This window comes from Gopherus flavomarginatus, chromosome 6, assembly GCF_025201925.1.
Source record: "Gopherus flavomarginatus isolate rGopFla2 chromosome 6, rGopFla2.mat.asm, whole genome shotgun sequence".
In the NCBI taxonomy this organism is placed as follows: Eukaryota; Metazoa; Chordata; order Testudines; family Testudinidae; genus Gopherus; species Gopherus flavomarginatus.
Genome location: NC_066622.1, coordinates 41,060,756 through 41,084,554, shown reverse-complemented (window position 1 = coordinate 41,084,554; position 23,799 = coordinate 41,060,756). Strand labels below are relative to the sequence as shown.

General features: G+C 40.5%; 1 protein-coding gene across 1 annotated transcript in view; it reads left to right on the top strand.

Moving 5' to 3' along the window:
• Positions 1–8,169: 8,169 nt before the first annotated feature.
• ATP2B2 (ATPase plasma membrane Ca2+ transporting 2) overlaps positions 8,170–23,799 on the top strand; it is a 428,479-nt gene continuing 412,849 nt past the window's right edge. The window contains exon 1 of the mRNA XM_050957750.1: positions 8,170–8,442. The gene's annotated coding sequence lies outside the window, so the exon portion shown is untranslated. The remainder of the gene's footprint in view (positions 8,443–23,799) is intronic.

Sequence of the window (23,799 nt, the reverse complement as noted above, 5' to 3'; positions counted from 1 at the left end):
AAGCCAGTATCTACTGCTGAGGGCCCCAGTAGCAACACTATATGACATTGAGTAAACAGATTAATATGCCACTAGATATTTGGTACTCCTATTTCAGCAAAAGACACACAGAGAAGTGAAAATGGAAGACACATTGAAAGAAATGGATTATTCCTAAGCATATTCAGTATATATCTAGGTGTCACATCTCCAAACTGGTCTCATCCTTGGAGGATTCTTCATAAAAGCTCTTTAGGTCAGGGGTGCTGGAACAATTTGTATAGTGTGGGTGCTGACAGCCGTTGAACCTAACTATAAATCCTGTTTGTGATGGAAACCACTTACTTCAAGCCACCCCTAGTTCCGGCACCTGTGTTTTAGGTCCTTATTTGTTGGTTAAGGTTTCTTCTAAGTCTTTCTGAGCCTCAAGTGATGGAGAGGATTGCATCTTTAATTAAAAAGAATGAGTGTCAGGTTATTGGTGTTTCAAAATATCCAGATGTACCCTAGGCCATTCAGATTATGAGGAACTAAATTTCAGTAATTGAAATTAGATTTTATTAATTTAAGTGCTGAAGTTGCTGATTGTTATATGGCCAAAGTGGGAGTAATTTTGGGTAGTAGATTCACCTATTAGGATGATGCTTATTTGTATGGTCATCCTACCCTTCTTTTTGAATTGTTACCCTTTATTGAATTAGGGTTAATACCTTTGTGGTACATTGTATTAAAAATGCACTTGCGTATGAGTAAATGTGGCACTATGTATCCTCTTTAGTAGGAGGAGGGATGCTAATGAACTTCCTCCATTAGCAACCTTTGTGGCCATCCCTCCTGGAGAGAAACACCTACACTAGTTCAAAATGCATTCTCCAGATTTGGGGTGGTCTTCCTGATCCAGGACATCTGGTCCATGGAGAGTCCTAATCCTTAGGGAAAGATTGGAAGGACTTGGCCAACTGAGGCCTCATAAGACTGGGCCTCATAACACATTTTTCTGAGCTAAAGCTGGGAGAAACGTGTAGCTACAAGGAAACCCTGACGATAGGGCGTTGAAAGACTTTTCCTGTCAAAGCCCGCTTTGGAGTTGGGATGAACTCTGGCAAGTGTATTAGTATGTACAGGTTCTTTTATTGTTTTTAATATGCTTTCTAATGCTCTTAATCTTAAGAATAAAGTACACTTGTGTAGAAAGAGTTGTGTGGTAACTTATACCTGTAGCAATCACTCCATTATCAGTCTCTGACAAGAAAGCAAGCAGATCCATTTAGGCAGACTGTCTTTGCTGGGAAGTACACAGGGAAGGCAGGGAACTGTGCAGTCTGACCCTATCCTGCTCAGAAGGGAGTGAAATGTAGGTCTTCACTTAAGAGAGGCAATGTGAGGGGACATGGAAGCTGAGAGTGAGTGCCCTTGCTTGCTACAACTACAGCTGCAACTCCCTGGGCTACTTCCCTATGGCCTCCTCCAAACACCTTCTTTATCCTCACCACAGGATCTTCCTCCTGGTGTCTGATAACACTTGTACTCCTTAGTCCTCCAGCAGCATACCCTCTCACTCTCAGCTCCTTGTGCCTCTTGCTCCCAGCTCCTCTCACACACTTCCTCTCCTCTGACTCCCCCCTCCCTGACTGGAGTGAGCTCCTTTTTAAACCCAGGTGCTGTGATTAGCCTGCCTTGATTGGCTGCAGGTGTTCTAATCAGCCTGTCTGCCTTAATTGGTTCTAGCAGGTTCCTGATTACTCTAATGCAGCCCCTGCTCTGGTCACCCAGGGAACAGAAAACTACTCATCCAGTGACCAGTATATTTGCCCTCTACCAGACTCCTGTACACCACTGGTCTGGGTCTGTCACAGTAACTACCATTTTAATACTTCTACATGCTGTGTAGTTTTAAGTGGCTGATCACATATATAGAAGGATCATTAATTTCATTTTTCGCTTCAAAGAATTCAGGTGTTAAGTTGTTGCTTGGAGCTAAACAATATTCCTCTGAACCCCTTTCAAAATCAATAAAACTTGCTGAGATTTCTTAGTTCCAGGAAAGACTAGGTTATCCCGAACTTTGTTGGTAGTAGTAATATGCAATGTGGATGCGGTAAGTTCTGGGGAACAAACATACACTATTTTGGGCTGTAAATGTTAGACGCAAAAGTAGTACTGATGGGTGTCTTTGTAAACCACAAGATGTCTCCCCAAGTACTATAGAATCTGCACGATATGTATACTAGGTACAGTACTCCCTGTGCTAGGCAGTTTTGCAAGGAGTCTGTCAGGAAATTTGACTAGTGTAATAATGTACTAAGGGCTACTAGGATGATCTGAGGAATGGAAAACCTATCTTATGAAAGGAGACTCAAAGAGCTTGGCTGTTTAGCCTAACCAAAAGAAGGTTGAGGGGGGATATGATTGCTCTTTATAAATATATCAGAGGGATAAATATTAGGGAGGGAGAGGAATTATTTAAGCTTAGTACCAATGTGGACACAAGAACAAATGGATATAAACTGGATACTAGGAAGTTTAGACTTGAAATTAGACGAAGGTTTCTAACCATTAGAGGAGTGAAATTCTGGAACAGCCTTCCAAGGGGAGTAGTGGGGGCAAAAGACATATCTGGCTTTGACTAAGCTTGATAAGTTTATGGAGGGGATGGTATGATGGGATAGCCTAATTTTGGCAATGAATTTGGCAATTGATCTTTGATTATCAGCAGGTAAGTATGCCCAGTGGTCTGTGATGAGATGTTAGATGGAGTGGGATCTGAGTTACTACAGAGAATTCTTTCCTGGGTGCTGGCTAGTGAGTCTTGCCCACATGCTCAGGGTTTAACTGATCACCATATTTGGGGTCAGGAAGGAATTTTCCTCCGGGGCAGATTGGCAGAGGCCCTGGAGGTTTTTCACCTGCCTCTGCAGCATGAGGCATGGGTCACTTGCTGGAGGATTCTCCAGGGCCACCCGGGGGGGGGCAAGTGGGGCAATTTGCCCCGGGCTCCACAGGGGCCCCCAAGAGAATGGGCGAGGCTTCTGTCCTAGCTTGACCCTGCCTCTGCCTCTCACCCGGAGCCTCAACGAATCCACCAGCATCCCTGAACAGCAGTGCACTGTGGCTCCGGCGGGACTCGTGGGCTCCCAGCCCCGCCCCCTTACCATGTGGTTCTGAGCAGGGCGGAGCTCAGGAGCCCCGCCAGAGCCATGCCACACTGTTGTTCAGGGACACTGCTGGATACAACGCGCTAAGGCTCTAGGTGAGCGGGGTGCCAGGGGTAAGGGGCCGGGGCCGGAGGGGTTGGCTAAGGGGCAGGAAGTCCTGGGGACAGTCAGGGCACAGGGAGGGGGCAGAGGTGAGGGGGGCGGTCAGGGGACAGGGAATGGGGGGGTTGGATTATGGACATTCCGGGGGTTTGTCAAGACTCAGTGGGGGGGTGGATAGGGGTCGGGGAAGTCAAGGGACAGGGAGCAGGGGTGGGGTCCTGGGGTGGTGGTGGTGGGTCTCTGGGGGATGGTGAGGGGCCAAGGAACAGGATAGGTCGGGGATTCTGAGGGGGGTGGGCAGTTGGGGGGCAGGAAGTAGGGGGGTCAGATAGGGGGCAGGGCCAGGCTGTTTGGAAGGCACAGCCTTCCCTACTCTAAAGCTCATTCAGCAGTTTGAGGCTTGCAGAAGAGCCAAGCTGTTAGCTTTTCCATTACAGCTACCATCCATTTTATTTCTCAAATGCCAAATTATAGTCTATATTTAATTTCAGTGCCATAGGGAAATTCATGTCAGGGGAGAGTAGCTTCATTTAAAATTAACCACTGGGGGAGGGATCACATGAGAAGAGCACCACCTACCTCCTTCCCGACCCTACCAAGGGAGACACCTCCCTCCGGCATTCCCTGAGGCTTCAGAGGATTTAATTCAGTGGTTCTCAAACTTTTTAGCAAACCTCTGAGTGCGACCCCCCCTCCATACATTGAAAACACTTTTTTATATATTTAACACTATTATAAATGCTGGAGGCAAAGCGGGGTTTGAGGTGGAGGTTGACAGCTCGTGACCCCCAGTAATAACCTTGTGACCCCTTGAGGGGTCCCGACCCCCAGTTTGAGAACCCTGGGTTAATTTAATTTTAGCACCCTGTGTCCATTCACATGCATGTGCTATTTTGAGCATGTCAGTTTTCACAATATAGGCTCATCCCAGATTCTGGAACAAACTCAAATGCTCAGTTCGTGGAGTATATACATAAGCTATACTAAAGACAAACCCACAGTAACCGTCTCCAGTTTGTGAGGGAGCCCATGGAGCCAGTCTCTAGGAAACAGATAAATGCATGGTGGTTAAGTCCATTAACGGCTATTAGCCAGGATGGGTAACGAATGGTGTCCCTAGCCTCTGTTTGTCAGAGGGTGGAGATGGATGGCAGGGGAGAGATCACTTGATCATTACCTGTAGGTACACTCCCTCTGGGGCACTTGGCATTGGCCATTGTCGGTAGACAGGATACTGGGCTGGATGGACCTTTGGTTTGACCCAGTATGGCTGTTCTTATGTTCTAATCTAAATGAACCCAAAGTTATGGAGACAGATATGAGTCAAGGAAGACAGCAGAGTATGAGAAACCTGGAAAAATCTCTGACTGGATGGGCTCAGGCGTTTGGTCACAAACTGAGGTGGTTCAAAAGTTTTGGATATTTTTAAGCAGAATTTTTTAGTGTTTCTTTAAACAATCAAGTACAGCAAGCAGCAAACATTTGGCCACATACTTCTGAAACCCCAAACCATATTCAGGTTTTGGCAGACTAATTTCAGCTTTTAAATTTAAAAAAAAACCACAACAAATTTTGAAGGAAAGCAGACATTGTCCGTGATTTTTTTTTGCTTTTTAAAAACCCCTAGTTTTGATGCTGAGAATCAGCGATACATTGTAAAGAAGTTTTCTCAAAGCTGGATTTGTGCCGAGATGTGGAAGGTTTATTTTTCCCAGGGCTGCCCCTGGCAGGGAGCAAGTGGGGCAATTTGCCTGGGCCCTGCAGGGGCCCCCACGAGAATATAGTATTGCAATTCTTTTTATAGAAGGGGCCCCCAAAATTGCTTTGCCCCAGGCCCCCTGAATCCTCTGGGCGGTCCTGGGATTCTCTGCAGCTTGAGGTCTTCAGACCACACTTTGAGGACTTCAATAACTCAGAAAAAGGTTAGGGGTTTGTTACAGGAGTGGGTGGGTGAGATTCTAGGGCCTGCATTGTGCAGGAGGTCAGACTAGATGATCATAATGGTCCCTTCTGACCTTAAAGTCTAGAGTCTGAGTCTTTCACAAGTAAATCTTCATTCTTCTTTGAGGATTCAGACTACTGCCTGGTGCAGATTTTGTAGTAGTGCTGGCTTTTTGCAGCAGCTTTGTTTTGTTCGATGAAAGGATCTGTGGCATTTCTGAAAATTTTGTATTTATGAGCCCCAAAGAAAGCTAAACATAACTACACAAAACTACAGTGTGCTCCCAATTGCAGTGCAGGGCGCAGTCTCTGAATCTAGCCGCTCCATTCTTATTCCAGGAGGCACATCTTGTGGGATTTCTGCTCAGTAATGTTAGCTGGCCCTTGTTGCCCAGGTGACAGCAAGATGACTCATAGCATTACGATGAAGGTAATACCAATACTGGCGGTAACATGCACACAGCACTGGGAGATAGGCCCCTAACTGATGAGACTAGCAACAAGGTTAATAGCTTGATCATCACGTTACCTGGTACAGCACTTTTGAGGCCCTATGTAAAACGAGCATTGGGAATACTTATGTGCAAACTTGTTTTCCCGGAATGGTTCTTCAGTAATTCATTTACATCATACAAAAATAGCTAGGATATTTCCTTCTAGAATATGTACTTATTTTTCTTCCTTCCTTCTTTTCCCCTGTTTAATCTGCACAACAAAAAGGATAAAAGCATTTTCTAAAGGTTTGACTCAATGGTTTCTTTATAGTTACGGTACATCAATGACACAGAATCTTCGGGATAAATATGCAAGTCTGCAACAGCTAGAGGCTTTTAAATTTTGTTAGAGCTTTCTGTTGATTATCCCCCCCAAAAACAAACAAACAAAACCAAAAACCCTAAACCTCAAAACCCACCTAAAACAAATACTTTGTTGTTTAATCTTCCTTGTTTATTATCTTTTGGCTTTAGTTATATCATCAGGTTTTAAAAATAGATTTAGACCTTGTATTCAGATACATGAAAAAATTTGGCTTCTAATAACTGAAAATGTCCAGTATACAGAACCAGCACTCTAGCAGAGCAATAGAGAGCACCAGCAGTTACAATTCTTGAACCTAAGTGGAACACATCTTAAACTGTAACATTTTCCCCCCTGTGGTTGCTTTGTTTAGTTTGATTTAAAATGTGAAACTGGGTTCAGAGTTCCTTAAAGACACAGTTAGAAACAAAGACTTGCTCAGTAAAACAGTATGCAGAACTGTGTTGAATGCAACTCAATGTCACTGCATAAGATGTCATGACATGCTTGTATTGCTTGAAGCTTTCCAGTCATAATGGCAGCTTCATTTTAGAAAAATCTGTATTAGTTCCAATCCCATTTTAACTTTCATCTTTTTTTCCATTGATCAACAAAGATTAAAATTTTCTGATCAGTAATCTTAGCAGTTTTTTTTTAAATAGCTTCCATTTTGGTGCAGTGCAGACTTTTGGTTTAACCGACTGAATTGATATTCTGAGCAGCAAGTAAGCAAGGATGACAGAGCATCAGTACAGCTACTCCTATTAGTGCTCAGGGAGGTATGCTTAGTTGTAATTGCCCTCTCTTGTCTAAGAGGCAGCACAGTCACGAATCACTGCTGTCCTTAGGATACTCTACAAAAGCTTTCAACTTTGAGGCATAATGTTTTAGACATGCTTTAAGAAGCAGATGCTTTTTCTCTTTATTTAGTTAGTTTCTCTATAAAATGTGTTGTTTCACGTGCAGAATCTGAGCTTGTAGTTTGTAAAATACAGTGACTAGGACAATGTGAATATTTTGCATATTTAAAAGACATTTGTAAATATGCTTACACCATATATATGCTTTGTGGAAAATGTTGACAGTAATTAACTATGCTATTATATGCAGAATTTAATGTTTTGAAAGGACAGGTGGCTCTCCTTTTGCCCTGTAGCAGTTGAATTATTTTTTTTTCCACAATAGGTGCTTTAAATACTTATTGTACATCTGTGGCATGGTATGTCCTCTAGTTTATACCCCCACATCTCCAGCCCAATACATTCATGTGTTAATTCCAGATATGAAGTTGTAACTTTCTAAAAATACTATGTAGAAAGTAACTGCCTCAAAATAATATGCAATAATTCCTCAAAGTGAAAAGTTAACATTTTAGATGTTACAGTTTGAAGAAAACTGTGCCCTTCCCTCCCCCTCCCCCTAAAAGGATGGCTCTCTCCAATAAAAAAAACCTGATATTTTTAGCATGAAGCATTAAAAGGGTTCCTATGTCCTAATCGGTAAAAAAAATGCTGAACATTACTACCATATGTCTATTTGGTTTTATAATATATGCTAATGAGATCAATTTAAATTAAATTTAGTGCTGGCTATGTGCTTGTACTGTATTGTCTGTTAAATTTGTGTAAGAGCATAATACTGTGAAATAAAGACAAATATTGTACGAATACTGCAGACTGAGAAGCACAACATATTTTTTCTGGAATAATAGGAATATACAGTATATATTTGTGTTGTGCTGTTTTTGTTTGTTTTTTACCTTTGCTTGCAAACATATTTATTATTGGCAAAATATAATTCTAGGTAACATAATTTGAAATACAGAAATTTTTATTCTGTTGACTGTTGAATTTGTCACTAAATTAAAAAAAATAAATTGGAAAGCACTTGGTACTATAACCTGAAATTCAGAAAATAGCTCTGCAGCCTGTGTCTGATCACTGTAAAGATGAAGTGAATTTGTTGCTTTCCCTCACCTCCTCTAGTCCCCTCCATACAGAATCTTTTCCCCCTCTTCTTCTCAAATGATAGTGATAGAACTTGACAGTCCTTGTCCTTGAAGGTTTCTCCCGTTTCGGAGTAAGTGGCATATTCCTGGTAGTTTGCCATCTTCCGTTTTTGTCATTATCCCAAGGGAAGTATTAAAACCACAAACAACAACATGGTGGTTCAGTCCATTTTCCTTACAGAGCAACATTTTCTTTCCTTACTGTATCTGCTTTTCGCCTTCCTTCTTCAGCAATCTTAAACCGCAGGCAATAAATGTACTCTGTGCTTGCACTCTGCTAGCAAGATGCTCCGACAGAAATATCAGCTCTCTCCCCCACCTGCTTGGTCAGGAATGGTACAGTCTGCAGAGGGACTCCTGTAATGTAGCTCAGTTTATCAATCCCTTACAGATGCCGAACAGTGATTACTCCGCTGTGTAATTGAAATCATTTTGGATTTGTGATGATATCTTAGCCAAGTAAGTAGCGACATCCACAGCATGAAAATAAAAAATAAGAGCATTCCCCTGTCTGTTCTGTGCTTGTTTATTTGTCAATTCTTTTTTTTTCTTGGAGGCAGAAGCTGATGAGAAAATGGTATGGAGACTTGGTTTGAGTGGTGCATTAGATTTTAGTTCATGTCCTATGAATCTCTGGAAAGGTAATTCAACTTCTATAGAATATTATATAAGAAAAATCAGAAACTGCTTGGCAGAAATAATCTAATGAGATTTTGGAGGCTAAAAATAGAGTATAGATTTTTTCTTTTTTTTTAAAGTCAAAGTGGTAAAGGTTTTGCTTAAACCAGTTATTTAATGATGAGAAAACATGTGGATGTGTTTTTCATTATTGGTATTCAAATGTTAGTGATTTTTTTAAACAGAATGCAAAGAATACATTCTAAAACATAAGAAGTACAGAGAGACTTTTTGGCTAATGTTAATTTGACCATAATATGTATGACCTTATGCTAGACAAAGTGTGTATATATTTTTATTTTAAAAGAGTCAAATCTGAAATGAGTTTATTTTTCACAGCTTATCATAAATTTTCAAGGTGTGCTTTTGAAAGAAGAGAAATGTTGACATAAACATCATAGCTTCTTTACATTATGATGGATTAGAGTATACTGCTACATATAAAGGTAGTGAATTTCATGGTAATTTTTGGAGTATGGCATAGTGTTTCCCCAAAAAAGCTGTTCTGTGGCATATGATGTAATAGCTATTATTCTATACACAGATCAGATTTTTAAAGAAAAATTAAAAAAAAATCCTTAATGAATGCTGCATGGAAAAGCTTTTTACATATCATAAGGATAATGCTTTAACAAAAAAAAAAGTAAGATTACTGGAGTCTTTGTCCATTATGTAAGGGGAGAGTCTGCCTGTTTGATCTCTGGTTGTGGAACTGACAGTTCATTTCTCTCACTTGGACTAGACAGCAGTCAATCTGTTCTCCAGCCTTTGATTTCGTGACTTGAAGTTGTCCTATACAAGCTTAGCCAGTGGCCTTTAAAATGCACATTGCTACCTTTGACTAATGAGATGATTACTTTAGGCAGTCTGGGAAGCATTGAACTGTCAGAAGCAGATGCTTAGCGCAGTATTTTCTTTACCTTCTGGAAGGTAAGTTATGAAGTTGCCAGAAAGGATTGTTCTTTCATAATGAAACTATTCATTTCACCATGCACACTTACACAAGAAGGACTGTGTATTTATCCTGACTTATGATTGTTCAACCTTTTGATTACATCCCTTTACTGATTATATTAAAGGATAAAGAAGGCATTGTAATGATTAGGCTGTTTGTAAGATAGCAGATGTGCTCAGTGTGGGAAAATAGTGCCTCCACTTCTAGAATATTTGGTTAATAGTGGATATATGAAGTAGGAGATTGATGAATGGTGCTTTAAAATAACGTTTTTTCTTTTTTACCTGGAAAGAGAGCTAACAGATCTGCTTCATAATACCTTATATTGCAAGATGTGTTTTACTAGAATGTAATTTTGTGAAAGGTCGTTTGCATGACTAGCTTTCCTACTTTGCTCATGAGAACTGCTTGACTCAGGTATCTAGCAGATCTTTGATCACATACAGCTTTTACTTCATGTTCTTCTCATTTTGGTGGAAATTGCTACCTGTGAAGAAGGTGTTTCATATTTGCACTGGAGTGCTGGTAAAACAAATAGGTTTGCAAAGAACGCATGCGAATATGGGTTCTGGAAAAGTTGTACATTGTAATGCTGCATGACTTATTTTTTTCCCCTGAATTCCTATAGAGAATTGATTTTGGCCCAGCACATCAGAGTTAAATATACTTACATTTCCACTGGAAAGGTCAATTTTTTTCCTGTTGCACATGGACAGTGGCTGATATCTCCCATATTTTATGCACATATTAAAAGGGTTTATGGGTGCGTATTGATAGAGCTTTTGAGGACAGTTTCAAATTTTCATTAATTACAGGTTAGGGAAAACATGGTAATATTGAGCTGGACATCATATGGTTAAGTGCTTTCATAGTGACTTTTGTAAGAGCACTTCTCTTTTAATTTCTCACCATGTATCTTGGAAACAGTCTCAGAGAGTTAATTTTATTTCTCCCCCCCATCCCACGTTTAAAATATTCCATACGCCTTTTCAGATGCTGTAGAATTTTAACTGATTTTAATGCTCCTACATTTTGGTTTCTGAAAGTGTGATGACATGTTCTGCTGTTTATTTTTGAATAATTAGTAAAAGAAGTGTGTTAATATTTTATTCAGATCTCACTTTAAATTAATAATTCCAAATGCCTGTAGTTTCACTTTCTGTAGGCATGGATATAATCATTTCAAATTCCACAAAAATTTATTAAAAAGACATGACCTTGTAACTACATTTCCTACTTCTTATATGTATTTAAATTGCACCTGACTTCCTTAATACATTCAAATATATTTACCTAAGTGTAGCTTACAGCAATGCTTTGAGAGTGGATGACAGCTGATTTACCCTACAAGGGGACCTTGTACTGAAGTGTATCAACTCTGCCTTTAATATATTGCTATATCCAATAAGTTTTAAAGCAGATATTTTCAGAAGCAAGGAAGGAATTGCACCATACTTTTACTTAGCTTACTGCTGTGCTTTTCAGATTTGCTTTTAGAGAATGGGAAAAATGTTTGTTAGTTATATTAATATCCTGTATTATCTGGTCAGGTTTAAAAACATTCATCATTTAAATGACTAGGTTTTGAGTCAATTGAATAAAAGAAAAATGAGTGAAATAATTATTTTTAAAACATCTCATTTTAGCTTGATTTGGTTAATTCATAGTTCAGAGTTTGGTGGTAAAGTTAATGTCAGACTCCTTTGTGCTTTCAATAGGATTCTTTTTTCCTTAAGCCAATAAGGTAGTAATCAATCTACTTTTAATGGAGGCTTCACCATGGTCGGGCTGCTAATCAAGAAACAGAAATCTGTCTATCTGATTAGTATACCTGTGCTGCCTTTGCAGCACCTCCTTGCCAGACATTGTGCTAGCAATTAACCAATCTTACTTTAGACTCCATTTGCTAAAGCCTTAAAATGTACAGCAGTTGCACTCTATACTGTAAATGGGATGCAGAGGTATATACTGTGAGATTGTCTGTGTGTGTGTCTTGCTCACAGATAAAGTATTGCTCAACATAGCTATTTGAAATATTATGTTAGGCTCTGTTTTACTTATTTTACATTATTCCTACTTAAGTTATCTATTATAACTACTCATATATACATTTCACTTTGTATTTTTATACATATAGTAATAATTATGAACAATGGGTATTTTACTGTTATTTTTGTTATGTAAAGCAATTGGTGCCAAACATGCATAAGTACACATAATTTCTAATTTTGTTGTCTGCAAAATTAGACTGGTAACAGTCACATGGATGTAAGAGGGAAGTTCTTCAGCAATAGTCATATTTCAGTTTTTATATTAGGTTTTTTAAAATTAATAATAGATGAAAAAGAAATGCGGTATATAGTTGCAAAGATAGTCAATTAACAGCAGCAATATATCATTTAAAATAGCAATAGAAGGCTAGTTACAAAAGTGTACCAACAGAAAAGATAAAATAAACATCAGTATGAAACAGTGGGTCAATGAGCTAAGAACCCTAATTTATATGGCTTGGCCACCTGGGTATCCAAGACAGCATGATTGAGAAATGGTAGCCAAATTGCAAAATACTATTCTGTTTTATCACACTTCAGGTAAGTAAGCTTCTCTCTAACCAGTATGTACCCTACTTCAAAGTGCCTATTACCCAGAAAAGGAGCAAAAGCATTGTACCACTGGGCTGCAACAGCAATCCTGGGAGCAGTCGTGAGAAATCAGGTTAAAGGATCAACTGAGACAATTGTAATTTAACACTGGGAGCTAAGAATTTTCTCCATTTCATAGATGGGGACAGTGAGAGACCCTTCATTTCTCTGTGTATGTCTACACTGAAAATGTTAGTGGCACAGCTGAAGCTGTGCTGCTCTAGCACTTCAGTGTGGATTCTTCCTATGCCACTGAGAGTGATTCTTCCATTAGTGTAGATAATCCACCTCCACGAGAGATGGTAGCTAGGCCAATGGAAGAATGTTTTCTGCACCGGGGGTTAGGCTGGCATAGCTACATCACTTAGGGGTATGGATTTTTCACACCCCTGAGAGACGTAGCTGTGCTGATGTAAGTTTCCAGTGTAGAACAGTCCTAAGTGACCTGCCCAAAGTATCACAGATGCTCAATGGCAATGTCAGGATTAGAACTCCCACTTGTGTGCTCAATCTACTAGAGCATGTTACCTCTAAGACCTCTCACTAGTAGTATCACTGAATTAACACCAGTTACAATAGTTTTTGGAATATTGGCTGCTAAAATATATAGCAGTAGCAGATGTAAATCCACATGGGGCCAAATGTTTATTTAGGCAAAACCCTCTTTGATTTCAGTCCTTGATTACAGACTGAGTTTAGACTATAGGACTTAGTCCATAGCAGCCAACTTGCATCAAAATGATTCATCACATTTTCTTGTGTTTCTAAAGTGAAAAATCTATTCATTACCCTGGATGTGTGTTCCACTAATAGTGCACAAACTACAATATTCAGATCCATTTGTAATGCACCAGTACTATGGTGGTTGGCGTGGCGTAAAATATTAGATAGAAAAGCCTTCAGTATATAGTAAGAGAAATCATTGTATTTACATGATGGCAAATAATGTTGAGTAAATTATTTCAGATATAATGAAAATACCCATTAAACTTTATTTTCTTTTGAGATGTTTATTAAGCATATATTCAATGAAAACTTAGATGGGTTATTTTTAAATAACTAAATATTTGACTAATATTGCTCCCGTAGGCATTAAAATTTACCAGTGAGGTGAGAGGTCAGTAAAAACCTCTACAAAGTTCAGTTTGGTTTGAACGCTGCCGAAGATGTATTAAACAAATGAGCAAAAAATCTAGATAATACTTAGTCTTGCCATGAGTGCATGGGACTGGACTAGATGACCTCTCAAGGTTGCTTCTAGTCCTATGATTCTATGAAACTATGAAGGAAGAAAAAGAAAACAGCCCAGTACAGTCATTTTTTGTTCCACTCATTGGCCCTTCAAACCCCAGTCCACCAGTCCAAATGGTATTCCCCAACAAGCCCTCTGTCCCCGTGGGAAGATTTGTACCAGAACAAGACGTATCTTCAGTATGGAAAGCCCTTGTTCTTGTTCTCACTCTTATTGTGCCCCATGGTGCAACTCAATTCCTAGCTTTGGGCTTAGGTTGGAATAAGCTTCAGGGCCACAATGCATCACAATTCTAAATGACTTCTGCTACTCTTGAGTTGACAAACCCATTAATATTCCCCAACTCAAGTTAGAAGCTGACGCAACGGCCATGTTATTGATGACAGCGCTCAGTTATCTTGTTTAAAATAGTGTTTAAAAACAACTATTCCAGCTTACTGAATATTCTAGGTGAAGACTAAATTCCTCCACATACCACCTTGGTACCACTGATCTACAGTGGGAGAAAAATTCATTGTTCATCTCCGCATCTGAGGTCAAGCACAATCCATAGCATGCTGGGAAGCCTATAACTAAAGCAACCACGTTATTATGTAGGTGTTCTCATTGCACATATGCTAAGAAGAGGAGACACTATGTGCCTCATGTGGCATGTGACCAGGATTCATCACTGCATTCGGTCTGCTAATTGGATCATTAGCTTCGCTGGGCTGGGTACTGACAGAGTGCGACATAAACAGTGATCCATGCTCCCCCTCATACTCTCTGGGAGTACCAGTGTTCCCACCACCTGCCAACACAGCTAATACCTTCTGTGCAAAGGAGAGATGAGCCAATCAGAAAGCTGATTGCTTCAAACCCTCTTCCCAGTTGCAGAGATTTAGGTCTCATGATCACGTGAATTCCTGCTCTCTTCCTTCTCCAGGGCCTGTGAAAGCTGGTTGAATGCAGGTATCCATATTTGTGACAGCCATAGATACATCCACAGACATTCAGTAAAAAAAAAAGAAGAAAAGTTACATTGTTCAGACATAAAGAATCTGTTTATTTTGGCATGTGTAGTACTTGGTGAATGGAATTCATCTTACAGGATGGATGAATAGATTATAATGAGTGTACTCAGTGATATAACCTTAGATGCTCATGTTAGTGTAATAATATGCTACCACCATCCTGTCATCTTTGCTGTTTAGAAATGTACCCGTCCTTTACTGTACATAATTAGAAAATAATGGTGTTTCCAGTAAACTATTCCAACTTGCTGGGGAAGCATGCAGTCCAAAAATGTCAGGAAAAAACATTGATTTGTAGCATTTGTAAGTCAGCTTTGGAAGAAATTGCTGTCCTGACTGAAGAGAGGCATTTAATTTTACACTGCATGTTTACTACATTTCTTTTCGCTGCTTGAATTATAATGAATGATTCTGCACATTGTTCTAAAAATATCCCTATTGATGTTTGATGCTAAGGGACCAATAGCATACAGTTGCAATGAGACAATGATTCCATGTTGGCACTCATAATGAAATGGAATTGCCACTTTATTTTTCTCTAATGCTTAAAGGGACATTAGTTTATGAACAGCTCACAAGATACAGCCATGAAATGCCGAAGAGAACTGTGTGCAGTTTCTTGCACTGTATGCAGAATCGTTAGCCCTTGGTTAAGATTCTGGTTCTGACTTCATTCCAGAAAAACCAAATAGTGCATGTGCATTGTGCTATGACTAGTTGCTTCTGTAATGGTGAATTATTATTATGCAGACAGCTGCAGGTTGAGATGGTTGTGCTAAATCAGCATTATTTAATAGAAGCAGTGAGAATGCCAAGAGAATAAGGCATACCTTCCACACACACTTGCAGGACAGTGGCCAGCTGGGCTGGGTTTGCTGGGAGTTTTCCTGAATTGATACTGGAAGTTTCTTATCCTTAACTTTACTATATAAAATGAAAATAAATTAGGAGTCCTCTTGCTGCCTTTTTAAAACATATTGAAAATATTTAATCCAAAACACAATTACATCATATCAGAAAAGATGGTAGGAAAATGGGAAATAATTCAAATTATTTTTTCCAACAGTCTTTTGAAGCATTACTATTCAGTGCATGAGGTTTTGACATCCAATCCTCTTTTACTGGTCTCTTATGGGTTAGGAGGGTATTATTACAGCTATTGCTAGAAATAAGAATTTTAAGGATAGGGTGAAGCATGTTTGGTTTTATTTATTGTTTGGATATAAAGAATGCAAATAAAATAAAATGTCACCCTTTCATTATGTGTAATTTCTCTTTAAGCACATTTTATTTCCTCCTTAGCTTTCACTTAGAGAAAGTGAAAGTTAAATATAAGAGGATAAACTCAACTTTTTCCATTTCTGGTCTTAATCTGAGTCATAACCAGGTCATAGAAAAATAGAAGATTAGGGTTGGAAGAGACCTCAGGAAGTCATGTAGTCTTACACCCTGCTCAAAGCAGAACAAACCCCAACTAAATCATCCCAGCCAGGGCTTTGTCAACCCAGGCCTTAAAAACCTTTAAGGATGGAGATTCCACCATTTCCCTAGGTAACCCATTCCAGTGCTTCACCACTCTCCTAGTGGAATAATGTTTCCTATTATCCAACCTAGACCTCCCCCACTGCAACATGAGACTGTTGCTCCTTGTTCTGTCACCTGCCACCACAAAGAACAGTGTAGCTCTGTCCTCTTTGAACCTCCCCCTTCAGATAGTTGAAGGCTGCTATCGAATCCCCCCTCACTCTTCTCTTCTGCAGACTATATTAGCCCAGTTCCCTCAGCCTTTCCTCCTAAGTCATGTGCTCCAGCCTTATAATTATTTTCATTGCCCTCCGCTGGACTCTCTCCAATTTGTCCACATCCTTTATGTAGTGGGGGGCCTCAAACTGCACACTGTACTCCAGTTGTGGCCTCACCAATGCCGAATAGAGGGGAATTATCACCCCTACTAATGCAGCTCAATACCATTAGCCTTCTTGGCAACAGGGACATACAGTTGACTCATATCCAGCTTCTCATCCATTGTAATCTCCAGGTCATTTTCTGTGAAACTGCTGCTTAACCAGTCGGTCCTCAGTCTGTGGCAGTACATGGGCTTCGTCTGTCTTAAGTGCAGGACTCTTCAGTTATCCTTGTTGAACCTCATCAGATTACTTTTAGCCTAATCCTCTGATTTGTCTAGGTCACTCTGGACCCAATCTCTACCCTCCAGCAAATCTACCTCTCCCGCCAGTTTAGTGTCTTCTGTGAACTTGCTGAGGCTGCAATCCATCCCATCATCCAGATCATTAATGAAGATGTTGAACAAAACCAGTCCCAGGACAGACCCCTCGGGCACTCCACTTGATACTGTCTGCCAACTTGACATGGAGCCATTGATCACTCCCCATTGAGCCTGACAATCTAGCCAGCTTTCTATCAACTTTATAGTGCATTTGTCCAATCCATACTCTTTTAACTTGCTGGCAAGAATACTGTGGGAGACCGTATCAAAAGCTGTGCTAAAGTCAAGATATATCATGTCCATCACTTTCCCGTATCCACAGAGCCAATTACTCATCATAGAAGGCAATCAGGTTGGTTAGGCATGACTTGCTCTTGGTGAATCCATATTGACTGTTCCTGATCACCTACCTCTCCTCCAAGTGCTTCAGAATGGATTAGTTGAGGACCTGTTACATGATTTTTCCAGGGACTGAGGTGTGACTCACTGGTCTGTAGTTCCCTGGATTCTCCTTCTTCCCTTTTAATTTTTTTATTTTTTTAAAGATAGGCACTATATTTGCCTTTTTCCAATTGTCTGGGACCTCGCCCCTTCGCCACGAGTTTTCAAAGATAATGGCCAATGGCTCTGCAATCACATCAGCCAAGTCCCACAGCACCCTCAGATGCCTTAGTTCCAGACCAATGACTTGTGCATGTCCAGTTTTTCTAAATAGTTCTTAATCTGTTCTTTCACCACTGAGGGCTGCTCACCTCTTCCCCATACTGTGCTGCCCAGTGCAGCAGTCTGGGAGCTGACTTTGTCTGAAGACCGAGGCCAAAAAAGCATTGAGTAATTCAGCTTTTTCCATATCATCAGGTCAGCAGTATGCTTTCAGAATCTTAGTTGTCAGACCCTGGAAGGAGAGGATATCTAATTAGCCAGAAAGGCTGTCAATGAACTAATAAATAAATTTACCCAGAAATATAGCTCTATTTTCTCCTCTGGTAGGAGAGTTTGTGGTACTTTGAGTTTAGAGTGGGAGAAAATAGCATGCCTGCAAGGTTCTGAGAGTCTGCTCTGCAGTATAGAAACAGCTCCATGGGAACCAAATGGACTCAGCACTTTGCAGGAGGAATTAGGATCCATGAAGATCAGTCATAAATCATGAAGCCTGTGGGTCAAATAGAGTGTATTGCACTGTAAAATACAGCCCACAACCATCACTTCCTTTAGTACCAAGGTACAGCCCACAGGTAACGATAGTGGCATTAGGATCAAGACTTGTAATGTTCATAGACTGTACTACTGTGCTAAACATTTTATGCTACTCAGGGCATTTCCAGGCCCTTGGTTGAGCAAACTTTTTGGCATTGCTGAACTAAGGGTAAGAGGAGGAAAAGGTCGCTGGCAATGTGATAAATAAAGGAAGGAGAAGAAATGAATGTGCTGTGGGGAGGGGAATATCCTATAATGAGCTTGGGCCAAAAGGCAAGAGACAATAGAAATGGCTGCAAAACCATCTGTTACCATTCAAGCTACCTGTGAAGGCTAAAGCTGTTTCCTCATTCCTCATGGTACTCCTTTCATTGTTTTGGTCACCCTGCACTAAAACCCAAAGAGCAATAGCAGCCATAGACATCCTGGACAGGTGAAGGTACTCATACTCTTCTTCTGTTCAAATTTCTGTTTAGTTTCTTTAATATTCAGCATTTGAAATGTTTGTTTATACACACCACAGACACAAAAGAACTGGCAGTTTAATATAAAATACTCGTTTTACTTTACTGTGTAGCTTAGCTCCAGTCAACGTTACTCTTTCAATGGTTCACGTGTAAACAATAACAAACTCCCTATCACACATGCCATATCCACTCCCTTCCTCGCTGTCTTTTTTTTTTTTGGTTTTTTTGAGCTTCATAAGTAGTACCCTAGAAACCTTAATGCCAGCTGCCAGATGATTTTTCTTTTTAGGTTAATCATACACTGAGGAGGGTTAGCAACACCCTTTCCTGTTCTGCTTGCTGCAGTGGCTTCCCTGTCAATATAGAGTCCATTTCAAGGTCTCTGTCCTTATATTCAAAAGTCTACATAGGTTTGAGTGAGCTCTGAGATATCTCTTCTCTCCCTCTGACCATGACCTTCCGTGACAGTTATGTTCCAATTGAACAATGGAAAGGAGGCTTGTGAGTACAAGAGATAGACTTCTTGGGAGCTATGGAACTCATGTCTGCAAGATATAAGAATGAGCATGAAATTGGGGACACAGACACACATCACATCACAAACTCTGTACATTAATTGAGCCACTTCTTTTCAAGTCTGAGAAGGAAGGAAGGAAGGAAGATAGAGTGTGTGCTGTTGTGGTTTTTAAGTATTTGGGAGGCACACCAGTAGTAAGGTGTTGAATATTACTACTGTGACTGAAATTTGCTGTCAAGCACAGCTCTGCTTAACATGAAAGAATCATCCTTGAACGCCATTTTCAAACACAGTTTGTTACTCCCAAATAGGATTTAAGATTGCCAAAGAATTTGTATGTTTTGGGTTCATAACAGTTTTTTTTTAATGTAGCAAGATTGCACGTAGCTATTTCAAAATTCATAAAATTCCTTACAACTTATTTCAGGATTAATATTGACCTTATTTAGGTGCTATGAAATACAGGAATAGTCATGCAACATCTTACTCTTATAACATTTCTTTTTAATCTTATTAAATTAGCACCATTAACAGTGCATGTAAAATTATATTTATATTCAAAAACATATTTAAACTCCTGCTACTTAGTGTTTTGATTGCCATATCTATAGCCTAATACACTTAACTTTTTCCATTACTTGAATTCAGACTTTGCTGTTTGGTGTAATTAATAATACAGTAGAACACTGCTAATTCACACTAATGACTTGGAGATATGATTTACTGAATTTATGTGGATTAAAAAGGAGGAAAATAAATAGAATTAATGATTGAGATACACAGTAATTTGTTCATTTAGCAAAGGTAACTTAGTTTTAATTATTTAAGATATTACTCTTTAGAAAACTAGTAAGTGTTCTGTAGCATACATCTATATTCATAAAGGCAATGAAGCCTTAGTAATATGAGGCCTTACTACAGCTCTTTGATCTCGATTATGCAAGGTACTCATACATGCCTAATTTTGAAGTGTTTAAATTTTGGCATGTGCTTAAGTACCTTGCTGAATTAGGGCCTCTATTAAATATTTGCAGAAAAGTAGGCACGATTTTTCTGTATAAGTTATTGAAGTGCACGTTGAAGAGATTCAACTGTACTATGTACTTGCACAGTACCTTTAAGCTGAGGATTTATTGTAAATATAGTGAACAAAAATATTGAAGCCTGAGAACAATCCTGTTTTACTAGAGGTAATATACCTGTTTTGTGGATGATTAAACTGAGGAATTTATCTGACAAGTCAGTTCCTCTGAGCTACAGAAGAGGTTTGTGGTAGATTTAGGGGTAGAACCCCACAGACTTGCCTTTCATGCCCCAATTCCTGTCCTTCGACAGTTTTTCCAGGATATTATGCACATTGTGATATTCATCCATATTTTAAATAAAACCACAAAAACCTCTTCCCAAGCTATAAATAAGTCCATATAATTTTGTCAGATTGTTAGGCGTAAATAATTGCAATACAGAACATTACTGGGTTAATATAGTCCCCAAAATAATCAGTGCAATTATAATGCCTTGTTCCCTTCTTTAGCTTTTATTTCAACAGTAATGGAAATGACATTTAATGATGAAGTCTAGGGTTTTTAGTGGGGCAGATCGCTTCTGTTATAATTTAAAAAGGCAAAGCCATTGCTTAAAAAATGTTAAATATTAAGGACAATGTGTTCACTAAGTGTTGTTTCCTAATTTATTAGAGAGACAAGCTGAGTGAGGCAATATCTTTTATTGGACTTCCGTTGTGATAGAGACAAGCTCTTCTACAGGTCTGGGAAATATACTCAGCGGGTATGTCTACACTACAGAATTATTCTGATTTTACAGAAATCGATTTTTGGAAACAGATTGTATAAAGTCAAGTGCACACGGCCACACTAAGCACATTAATTCGGCGGTGTGCATCCATGTACCAAGGCTAGCGTCGACTTCCAGAGTGTTGCACTGTGGGTAGCTATCCCATAGTTCCCTCAGTCTCCCTTGCCCATTGGAATTCTGGGTTGAGTTCCCAATGCCTGATGGGGCAAAAAACATTGTCACGGGTGGTTATGGGTAAATGTCATCAGTCAATTCTCCCTCCGTGAAAGCAACTGCAGACAATCATTTCTTCCCCTTTTCCCTGGATTGCCCCGGCAGACGCAATAGCCGGGCAACCATGGAGCCCGTTCAGCCTTTTTTCACTGTCTCCGTATGTCTACTGGATGCAATACTGCAGCACTACACAGCAGCATCCTCTTGCCTTTGCAAGTTAGCAAAGACGGTTACCAGCCCTGCTATACCGTCCGCTGCTTTGCAAGTTGGCAATAACGGCTACCAGTCACACTGTACCGTCTGCTGCTGTCATGGGTGCTCCTGGCTGGCCTCAGTGAGGTCGGTTGGGGGCACCTGGACAAAAATGGGAATGACTCCCCAGGTCATTCTCTTCTTTAAGTTTTGTCTAATGGAGAGTCAGTCTTGCCTAGAATATCAGGCAAGCCTATTAAAGAACCAGAGGCAAACAGCCGTTCCAGGTCAGAGCCCCAGACATCCTGCAGAAATGATGAGCTGCATGACATTCTAGGGGGTGCCCCTGCAACAACCCCACCCTTTGCTTCCCTTCTCCCCCCATCCTTCCTGGGCTACTGTGGCAGTTATCCCCACATTTGTGTGATGAAGTAATAAAGAATGCATGAATAAGAAACAACATTGACTTTATTGCCTCTGCAAGCAGAGATCAAAGGGGGGAGGGGAGGGCAGTTGGCTCACAGTGAAGTAGAGTGAACCACCATTCTGTACTTGCTCAGCCTATAGCTGAAAATGGGACTCTGTGACAAGCACTAGGATAGAAGCACAGACAGGACTGAATCTCCATTTGTGTGTGGGCCTTTGGGTGACACTGGTAAAATACAAAATGTCCCAGGATATGTATGTTAGGGGACAGTTCTAAACGGCAGCTTAATTTTTTTCATTTGCAGCAAAATGTAGAGATCTAAGTATCTGACTGTGAGCCCTGGTAGCAAGCAGTAGGCTGGGGTTGGTGCGACTATGTGGTGCTGCTGACTGGGAGAGCAGCCTGAGGCAGAAGCCTCCAGCTGCCATGATATTCCAGGCAGGACTGAATCTCCATTAGACAAAACTTAAAGAAGAGAATGACCTGGAGTCATTCCCATTTTTGCCAGGTGCCCCCGGACGACCTCACCATGGCCAGCCAGGAGCACCCACGGGGCGATGATGATGGATACCAGTCCTACTGTACCATCTGCCATCCGCAAGGCAAGGCAAGGGGATGCTGCTGTGTAGCTTTGCAGCACCGCGTCTGCCAGCAGCATCCAGTAGACATACGGTGACATTGAAAAAAGGCGAGAAACTATTTTTTTCCCTTTGCTTTCATGGGGGGTGGGGTGGGGGCCTGACGACATATACCCTGAACCACCTGCGACAATGTTTTTGACCCTTCAGGCTTTGGGAGCTCAGCCCAGAATTCAAATGGTTTTTGGAGAGTGCGGGAACTGTGGGATAGCTACAGCCGTCAATAGCCCCTCCCTCCGTGAGTGTCCATTTGATTCTTTGATACACTTGTCTCAGCTCCTTAAGTTTCAGCACTGTGTTGAGTCCCTGTTTTGGCCTCTGTCTATCATGACCTTGGCGATTTTTTCAAATGTTTTGGCATTTTGTCTTTTGGAACGGAGTTCTGGTAGAACAGATTCATCTCCCCATACAGAGATCAGATTCAGTATCTCCCGTACGGTCCATGTGGGGACTCTTTTTTGATTCTAGGACTGCATAGTCACCTGTGCTGATCAGCGCTCCACGGTGGGCAAACAGGAAATAAAATGCAAAAGTTCGCAGGGCTTTTCCTGTCTACCTGGCTAGTGCATCTGAGTTCAGATTGCTGTCTAGAGTGGTCACAGTGGTGTACTGTGGGATAGCTCCTTGAGGCCAATACTGTCGAATTGCGGCCACACTAACCCTAATTCGAAATGGCAATGTCAATTTCAGCGCTACTCGCCTCATCGGGGAGGAGTACAGAAATCAATTTTAAGAGCCCTGTATATCGAAGTAAAGGGCTTCGTTGTGTGGACGGGTGCAGAGTTAGTTCGATTTAATGCTGCTAAATTTGAGATAAACTCGTATTGTAGACCAGGCCAGAGTTACAGCTAAATACAAGGTGGAACAGATTGTTTAGCATAAGTAGTTAACACACATTTCAAGGGGCCATTCAAGGTCAAGTGGCCCATTTACATCTCTTTAGTCATGAGAGTGGAGGAGAAATGCTGGGACAGGAAGTCAGTGAGTTACTGAGTGTTGTAGTAACCCATAAATCCAGTGTCTATATTCAGCCCATGATTTTTAGTGTCTAGTAAAGTTATAAATTTATGTTCCTAGGCTCGTTGTTTGAGGAGGTTTCCTTTGAGGATGAGAACTGAGAGATCAGATATGGAGTGATAACCTTGTGTAAATGGGATAATTTTTCTGTCTAAGCTCATTTGAGAGCATAGTGATTGTCTGGTTTCACCCACATATTTGTTGGGACATTTGTTGGCACTGGATGACGAACACTACATGTTGTGATAGATATGTGTAGGACTCATGGATCTTGAAAGGTGTATCGTGGGAAGTGTTGATCATTGTAACAGTGGAGATAAAGCTACAGGTTTTGCACTCGTTGTTCTGGCAGAGTCTGGTGCAAGCTTTGAGTTGGTGTGTCCTGGTTACTGTTGGGAGTTTGCTTCTGATGATGAGCTTGGAGAGATTGGGGGGTTGTTTAAAGACCAGAAGATGAGGTTCAGAAAAGATTATTTTTCAGGAAGGGGTTCCCATCAAGTATGAGTTGTAATGGTTTGATACCCCATTTGGGTTCCAGTGTGGAGTGAGGGGTGGCAACTAAGGGT